General features: G+C 40.8%; 1 long non-coding RNA gene across 1 annotated transcript; it reads left to right on the top strand.

Annotated features, from left to right (window-relative positions):
- Positions 1-909: 909 nt before the first annotated feature.
- LOC113945107 lies at positions 910-7,988 on the top strand. Its single transcript, XR_003526943.1, has 3 exons — positions 910-971; positions 3,649-3,797; positions 7,598-7,988. It is a non-coding gene; the product is annotated as an uncharacterized LOC113945107 (long non-coding RNA).
- Positions 7,989-8,491: the final 503 nt, after the last annotated feature.

Genomic DNA, 8,491 nt, shown 5'->3' on the forward strand with positions numbered 1-8,491 from the left:
AAGCACATCACTGCAATGCTGAAAGGACAAGGGAGTGTGTGTTCTTATGGCAAGGAGTCTCTCGGTCACCTGTTGGTATTCATGGGAGGCTGTCTGTTTGCATGACGTTGATTGCTATTTGATTCTGGTGACTGGGAGCACTTACTAATTAAGAAACGGATAAAATTCTTTCCCTTTGTTACTCTTCCTCAGGAACTGTAAGATTTCACATGGATGAGAGGAGGCATTTGTCCGTGAAACAGTGACATTGAGAAATTACAAGCAGCTCTGCTCTAACACTATTCTATGTGTGGAGACAGACTATCAAACCTGGTGGACCAGAAATAGGTATGTCATGACAATCTTCACCTCAAGGCAAAAGAAGCAAGCTGTGGCACTGCACATGAAGCACATGAACTCACACCAAGCAATAAAGAAAACATCTAGGGTTTTGATTTCATTCATCTTTTTTTTTTCTTTCCTTAGTTCCTTTTTCTGTTTCTGTTCTGTGAAAGTCAAATAAAAGCAACAAATAACCAAAAAATCCCTAAACAAACAGTTGGGACTTTGACTTGCGAAACTGTATTTGCATGTTTGTTCTGAAGAGGTTCCCATAGCCTGGCTCTGACTTTTATCTATCCCCACAGGATGTACTCCTACACTTTTTCTTCCAGGGTCCCATGCTTCCTGTGGGTGTTCCCACAGCTGCCAATTCAGACAGCTTGAGTCTGGAATAGACTTTGCACAATCCTGAAGATGCTATTCTCTCACTAAGTCAAGTGATTCCACAAAAAAATATGGCAGATGTTTAGCATCAGGAATCAAAACAGCATTTTCGCACCACACAGCACATTCTTCTCTTCCTGATACCTTTAATTTCCTCTCTACAGGATATGGAGCAATTTTGCTTTTTTTACTGCTGTTCCTGTGAACTGAAGGAATCTGTGAATTATACCAGGACATTTGCATTCCCATGTAATCTTTTCTGAGAGGTAATGGGGCTTAGTTCACTAATGTCTCATGCTTCATTTTTTCCTGCCTAGAAGATAAATATGGTGTTTGAACAGAGCTAATAACACTAGGTTATTTCTCATCCTTGATTTTCAACTTCTGTGATTTTCAACACCTGAAAAACAAGAGCTCCTGTATGCAATCTGTGCTTCAGAATAAGAGTAATAATGGGACAGAAATATCTAAATGACATTAATTGTTTCTGCAGAGGGGTCTCCAGGCCTTGGAGCTAAAGAAAGTCAGATTCACTGATGCTGGAGATGAACATTCCCGATGACATCAATGAGTAGATTCTAACTGAGATTCCAGTCACCTATGGCCTTAGATTATCCTGTGGCATTTTCTTAACGTGATCTAGCATCCTTTTGCATGGTCTCATGGAGCTGTGTATGTGGACCTCTTCACCAGACTTTTCAATGGCCCAACATGAGCGTTGTGCTGAGCCCAGTTCACACCATTCCCCACCTTGTCTCTGGAGTGCCTCAGTACTGTCCAGTGCATGGGTTGTTGCAATACTGTACTGCCCACCAGAAAATATCTTAAGTACACTTATGAATTTCAAGGTGGAAAAAAATTTGGAAAAAGCTATGCCTACCAGTCCTGATTCTAAGCAGCAAAGAGGAATTAATTAATTTGCACTTTGATTCTCTGTCACAGAGACCCTGGGCTCTCTGCACATCTTGAGTTTAGCACTGTGACACACTGTGTCAAAGCATGAGACATAAAAAAAATGAACACATTGTCTAACAGAAGATAAAAGAACTGCATGGCTGTTACATAAATTATTCAAGCCAGTAATTAAATTACTTTCTTTGCCCCCCCATTCACTAAATTACTTCATCAAGAAATTACAAGCTCTTTCTCTTCTTATGATGGGTCTGAGACCAAAATAAATATGAGGTACATTACAAACCCATCACTATGTGCAATGCTGTTACTAGTCTTCATTTTTCTAAGAATTTACACTATGCTGCCTGTGTGAGGCAAATGTTTAAAGGAATATATAACCATTTGGAAGGTACAGAATTTGTGCAGAATTGTCCTACTTTTTAGTGTAGCTTGATGATAAGGATTATCTGAATACTTTTAAACTCAGCATTTTTAACAATTTAACATTCTCCCAGAAAAAATGCCCACTTTCTCTGCAAATACTCAATTTTGCTTTAGAAGATTTAATGTTTTCTGTAGACTATAGGATTTGAAAAGCTTTACAAAATATTTGGTCTTTTGCCCATTTTTGAGAAGGAGGGGATGGGACATTTTCAGACAGCTACGCAAAATAAGCTCCGTTTACCCTGAACCCTTAACATAAACATATCATGCATAAGCTTAGCAGCTGCATAGAAGTCAGCAGAGAGAGTGGAAAGGCTTTTGAACTCGTACTTCCACGCTGGACAGATCAGTGTTAGTACTGGTGGCAGATGAGGGATAGACAAGACCAAGCATACTTCTGAGGTCTACAATTCTGTCTTGTATGGTTTCGCCTCCAACATCTGGAGCTGGGGTAGAGGTGCTACACAAACCTATGTGACAGATTTCCTACCCAAGCCTTCCCACATGCGATGGGCGGCCTAAACCGTCTTTGTTGGTTTAGTGGTAGACTTGGCAGTGCTGGGTTAATGGTTGGACTCAGTGATCTTAAAGGTTGTTCCCACGTAAATGGTTCTATCATTTTATGATTTTATGTGTCTTTGACCATCCAGAGAAGAATGACTGCAGTTTTTATGAAGCAAATTAACAAAATGGCAGCAATGTTGCAGGAAGAAAATGTACAGTGCTTGGCCTGAATCTTGCAGAGATGCCTGCATATTTTACCAGACACTTGCTGCATTCTTTCAAGTTTCTCAAGAATGTCTCCAGCAGCAATGCCATGGGCAGTGAGTGTGTCATAAAGTGTGAGCATCCTGGGGGAGAATGCCGGTCCTGCCTCTGTACAGCTTCCTCCCCACAGGTCTGTTTTTCCCTTCCCACTTCCCAGGAAAGAAATCTGTGAAAGCTGGGCTGAATTTTAAAAGCCGAGCTGCTAACCTCAAGTCCCAACAGCAGCACCAGTACCATGATTGAAAATTACATTTTTGATACCTGAGATCCCATGCAGGTGGGGAAGTATGAGTGTTAAATTTTGTGTAATTCATCTGTGCCCCTCCTGGTGCCTGGCTACTGGTGATGTTCTCTGTAGTGTTTCCACATGTACACAAATCCACAAATCTTCTTGACATAGCATTTCTTGATTTACTATTTTCCTTTTTTTTTTTTTTAAATGAAAATGATTGCACTTACATTGATCTTACTACATAACCTGTCACTATTCAATGATCGTTCTGCCATGATAGGACTGATGTCTAATTGATAAAGAAGACTCTTGTCACTAAGAGAAAGTTACCAAGGAGTCCAGAAATTCCATAAAGTCGAGACAGTTTAAAACATTTTAGAAATGCATTTCTTTCTGTAAGCAAGCTTTTCCAAGCTGTTTCTCAGCTTTTTCTCCTCAAGGTTAAAAGGAGAACTAAGGGCCAGTATTACACTTCATTCTATACATTATTGTAGTCTGTAAGATTTCTAAGAAAGTTTTCAGTTTTGAAAATCCAATGCACTAGAGAGACAATAGGAGTTCTACACTGGTATACTCTATTCACACACTAGGCTTTTGTATTTCAGATCCTTTATGCGAATTTGCTAGAGGCAGTAGGAGCCACAAAGCACCTTTTTCAGAGGCAGAGATTGTAGTTGACCTCATGCTAAGGAGAGAGGATGCAAAGCACAAAGCTTCTGAGGTACCCATGTGGTACTACGTGGAAGCTAGGCAGGTTTGTGACATTTCTGTTTTGATTTTCAGTATGGAAAATCTATATTCCTGGAATTTCCTGGCAAAATAAACATTGTAAAACAGATATTATTACAGACACAGTTCTGGACTTGGTAAAAATTAGGTGTACATATTTTAAATCAACTTTTCTTTCAGCACAAACTTTTCAGGATCTGAAGAAATACAACTATATTCTTAAATTTTCACTATTCTCTACAAGATAATTTCTCAACAGTCAGTGGGCATCACAGTTTTCTCATATTGAAAGTGTAGCCTCCTAAGTTGACTATTGATTAAATTCTTCTGGACAGTCATCCATTTTAATAGATATGTTGGAAAAAATAATTCACAATAGATTCTATACTGGGGATTAGGATAAATGCACCCTCAGTCTTCTTTCTGTTTTAAATACTGCAGTTGTTTCTTTGCTGCTCTTCTCTAAAGAAAGACTTTAACATGTTGACAAATTGGCACTTTAGCTATCATTCATGGTTCTTGCAAGTGGACATGAGGAAGAGAACTTTATCTGGCCTGGACCATATAGCAGTTACAATAATGTCTAGTTTTAGTAGACAGCAATATTGGGAATAGGCCCTTAGTAATGAACTTTGATTGTTATTTGCTGAACAGAAGTGCTATAGTGTCTGCTAATTGCAACCTTGTGTTGGATATGGTGCCAAGTATGTATTCTCAGTTGTTAGCCCAGAAGGCATTGGTTTCCAAAAGATAAAAGCTCTTCCAGTAAATTCAGTTGTGAGACTGGTGCCTAAGACTAAAGGCACCAGACAGCAACTTAAAAAGCTCTGGTACCTCCTCTTCTTTATTCATCATTTGGATGTCTTTTAGGGGGTATTGACTAAAATACTTGGAAGAAAGTAATTCAGGGAACACAAACTCTGTGAACTACTTGTTGAGTTTGAGTTGATCTACGTGGGGATCAGTCACGAACTAGCAAGGCAGTGGCATTATACATTTTACAAGATGGGAAAAAAAGTAAATATTACTAAATAGCTGTGATGTCATGGAAAGGGCAAGAGGTTATGAAAAGTATTGGCTTGAGGAAAGAGTCATGTATACAGAGGGATGGAAACACTTGGCTAATAAGTGTGTGGCATTCCATGGCTGTGATATCAGAATTCCCAATACCATCTGGCTTCCCTTTTCTGAACTCTTCAGAAAATGCCCTGTAAGTAAGAAAAGCTTTTGTACTAGAGAACAACACTGCTATTCAGTTGCATGGACATGGCCTCATCAGTGCAGGTTAATATTTAAGGACCCCAAAGAGATCCCCGTTTTTTCTTTGAATTTTTCAATATATTTTTTTCTGGTATTTGGGCTGGACCAAATAAGAAGGCTTATGGTGCTTTAACATAATGGAGTGAAACCTCAATTACTTCATTTTTGCCCTGTTTACTGCCATCTATGAGTTTTATTGTGTATTTTTAATCACCAAATTCTTTAATTCTCTGTATTTTAAGTAAAAGATCTTGTGGCTTTATTTTGTAGATATGCTCTGGCTGAGTATATGTCTGCTAGGATTAGCTGTGAGGCCTATTTCATGCAGCGTATACTGTAAAATATGCTGCTGTCTCTGTCTGGCTGCTCTGAATCTTGACGTGCAACTCTAAAAGGAGACCCTGGACATAGCATTTCCCTTTGTGTCTCTTGTCTCTTCTGAACTTCAGTCCTCTTGTACAAGCCTTGTGGAGAACAGCTCTTCTTACTAGATAGACGCAAGGGATTTTGCAAATTGTCTTTTTTGCTTATAGTATGTTTGTTTGAATTAATATGCCCTGGATAGTATTATTGGATGGTGAAGGGACTACAGAAAATGCTTTACCTGCTGTAAGCCTTCCATATAATGTGAGTTTATAGGTAAAAGAGCCTCAGAGAGGTAGTCTTTGATGTCCCAACTGTCATCAAGTAAATCCATGCCTTTTCCCATTCAAGCTTGTATAGAGAGAAGCATCTAAAAATATTAAAAATGTTTTTGAATTCAGTACATTTATGTGGATGGGAAATTATGCTCTGTTAGCAGGGATGGACATGCTGTAGCTCTGTTTACTGTCTAAGAACAAGAGGTTTCCCCTTACGGTCATTTATCCTGTTTACTTAATGCCACTTCTCAATATTCCACTCATTTTGAAATTTCTCAGTCATTGTCTATTCCTCTGAAATGCCAGTGAGCCTTGACAAAAGAAAAAAACCCATGAATGAGTACCAATTTTACAAAGCTTTATATCTGAGAATCATCAGTCCTCCCGTTCCAGCCACCTGCTGCCTGGTGTGGCACTGAGAACATCTATCTAACCCTCGGCCTCTGAGGGTTCTTGGTTCAGACAGCTGCAGTGTAAATTCCTCTTCAGGCAGTCCAGCAGTGCAGGCTGCCAAGGTTCATCTCCTGTGTACTAACCTACAGGGCCTCTGTGTGTGAGAAACATGAAAGTATGACCCCTTTCCAATGGATGATCTAAGGAAAATTACATAAATGAAAATACAGAAGAGTCCGGTCATCTGTAGTTATAAATAACTTCTGTTGTTTGGTCAGCTGGAGTCACACAAACATGCTATTGTTAGGGCCCACAAATGTATACATACAGATTTTGAAATGGGAATAATGTAGAAAATGAAAGGAGCAATTAACCAGATAAATGCTTGGCTTCTGTCTTACTCTGGCAATCTAACAGATAGGCATATAAAGACCTACAGTGCTGTTGATAACTTGACCGGAGGCCTTCACAAGATGCCCAGCTTTGCCAGTGTGGAGGGCTGCTTTGATTGCCTGACTTCCTAGAGACAAGCATTCAAACTTCCGCAAAAGGCAGGCACAGTTCTTCCTCTCCTTTTAGGGGTAGAAGTTGGATTAGTGTGGGGGACTGGAGTGGGGAAGTGTGAGAACAGCAGAAATCGTCCTTACAGGAGAAGGAGGAAACTTAAAGAGTCATGCCTCTCAGGTCAGCTTTTCCCTCTGTTTCCCCCACCCTTCTTGTGAACAATAAGTCCATTTGCTATCTCCTTTTCCTTCCTTCCCCTTCCCTCCCTGCAACACTTGGCCTGGGAAAAGGGTGAAGGAGGTTGCTTGTAGTAGGGGGTAGCTGCTTGTAGCAGCAAGCACGAGGGTGGAGGTCCTTTGTAGCCTTGGCCAGGGAAGGGCTTGAAGGAGACTGCTTATAACCACCAACGTTCTAGTCTGGAAGGTGTAGTGTGACGAGTATCTCTGATACACAGCAAAATGGAAAAGCAATTAGACAAGCATTGGAAAGCCAAGGGAGTGAGCTAGGGCTGTGTTGATGGGTCAAGCTGGTATCTCGATGAGGGAACTCTTAGACTCGAGGGATAGAGAGGCCTTTGGTGCAGGCTCTGCAACAATTGCTTATCAGATTGGGATAAGTCTTACCAACTTTTGGTCTGGTAAGATGTCACCTAATGCAAGAATTTCAAATGTTGCAATAGTATGTTCAAAACTTCTCAAATGTGCTGCACTGTGTGGTGCCACATACTCTAATAAAGCATGCTGCTTGTACCTCACCCTGATGCAGCCTTTTGTGCCTGAAGGCAAAAAAGACACTCCTCATTGCCTCCTAAGAACTGAGAGACAGAGCTGGATGTTGAATAAAAGATAGCTGGGAAGCTTAACAAGAACCTGAGGAGACAAGAAGGCTGCCTTTTTAGAAAGGGGCAAGATAGAGAGAATAAACAGATTTGGCCCCAGGTAATTTATATTTGTTCCTCTTCCTTTCTGCCTCATTCAAATATTACTCTTCTCTCTTAATTTTTGGCATTTCTGCCCTTGCCTTGCAGATCTGAGAAGTGGGAAGTCAAGCAGGCAGTCCAAAGGCACCACAGCCAGAAGAGAAACAGAAGGAGGATGTGGAAATAATTGGAAATCCCTGGGTTCCAGAAAGTCAGCAGAGAACATGCCAGCACCCTTAAGCTAAGGAGGGACCTGGAAGAGGGTGCAGTTTGCTTATTTGGAAGGAGAGAGGAAAGTGCATGTTAATAAGGCAGCGAGAAGGTCTGTGAACTGCAGGAGAGGCATTCGAGGTGGGAACCGCACCCTGTCTCTAATTCCCTCATCTAATCTGGCTGCAGCAGGAGCCCACACAGAAAATCTCTTTCAATCCCCTTACTGTCATCCGGCTCCACACCACTTTTGGGCTCTGCAAATGGCTAAAATGTGAAGCATGGGTGGTTTGTGTGTGCTGTGTTTCGTGTCAGGTTATAAAGCTTTGAAGTTGAAAATTTGTTTTTAAAAGAAATTTCCTCACGTTGTGAAGAACAAAGCAGAAATATTGCTACCTGAAACAGCCCCTGTAACAGTTAATTATCAAATGCAAATGGCTTATTGGACTAATCCAGGAAAAAAACCAAACAACTTCTTAAGAAAAAGGCTGTACATTTAGAAGATTTATATTCTTCTCCCTTGAGAACAGTGCACAAGCAATATGGATGTTCCCAGCTCTGCTGGCTGCCATGCAGCCTGATGGTTTTTGTCATACTCTGGCAGCAGCAGGGAAATCTGCTCTAGGCCAAGCAGAAGAGTTTTAGCTTGTTCTGCAGGACACTTGGCTGGAGCAAGGAAGCTCCATTATAGCCCAAGACTTCAACAGGTTATTTCATATGTCAGTTCAGCCAGTGCAGAGAGAGTGAAGATCACCCTCAAATGCCCCTTCTTGGAAAGTCCCCTGAAAGGGG

This window comes from Corapipo altera, unplaced genomic scaffold, assembly GCF_003945725.1.
Source record: "Corapipo altera isolate COAL_440 unplaced genomic scaffold, ASM394572v1 49, whole genome shotgun sequence".
NCBI classification, from domain to species: Eukaryota; Metazoa; Chordata; class Aves; order Passeriformes; family Pipridae; genus Corapipo; species Corapipo altera.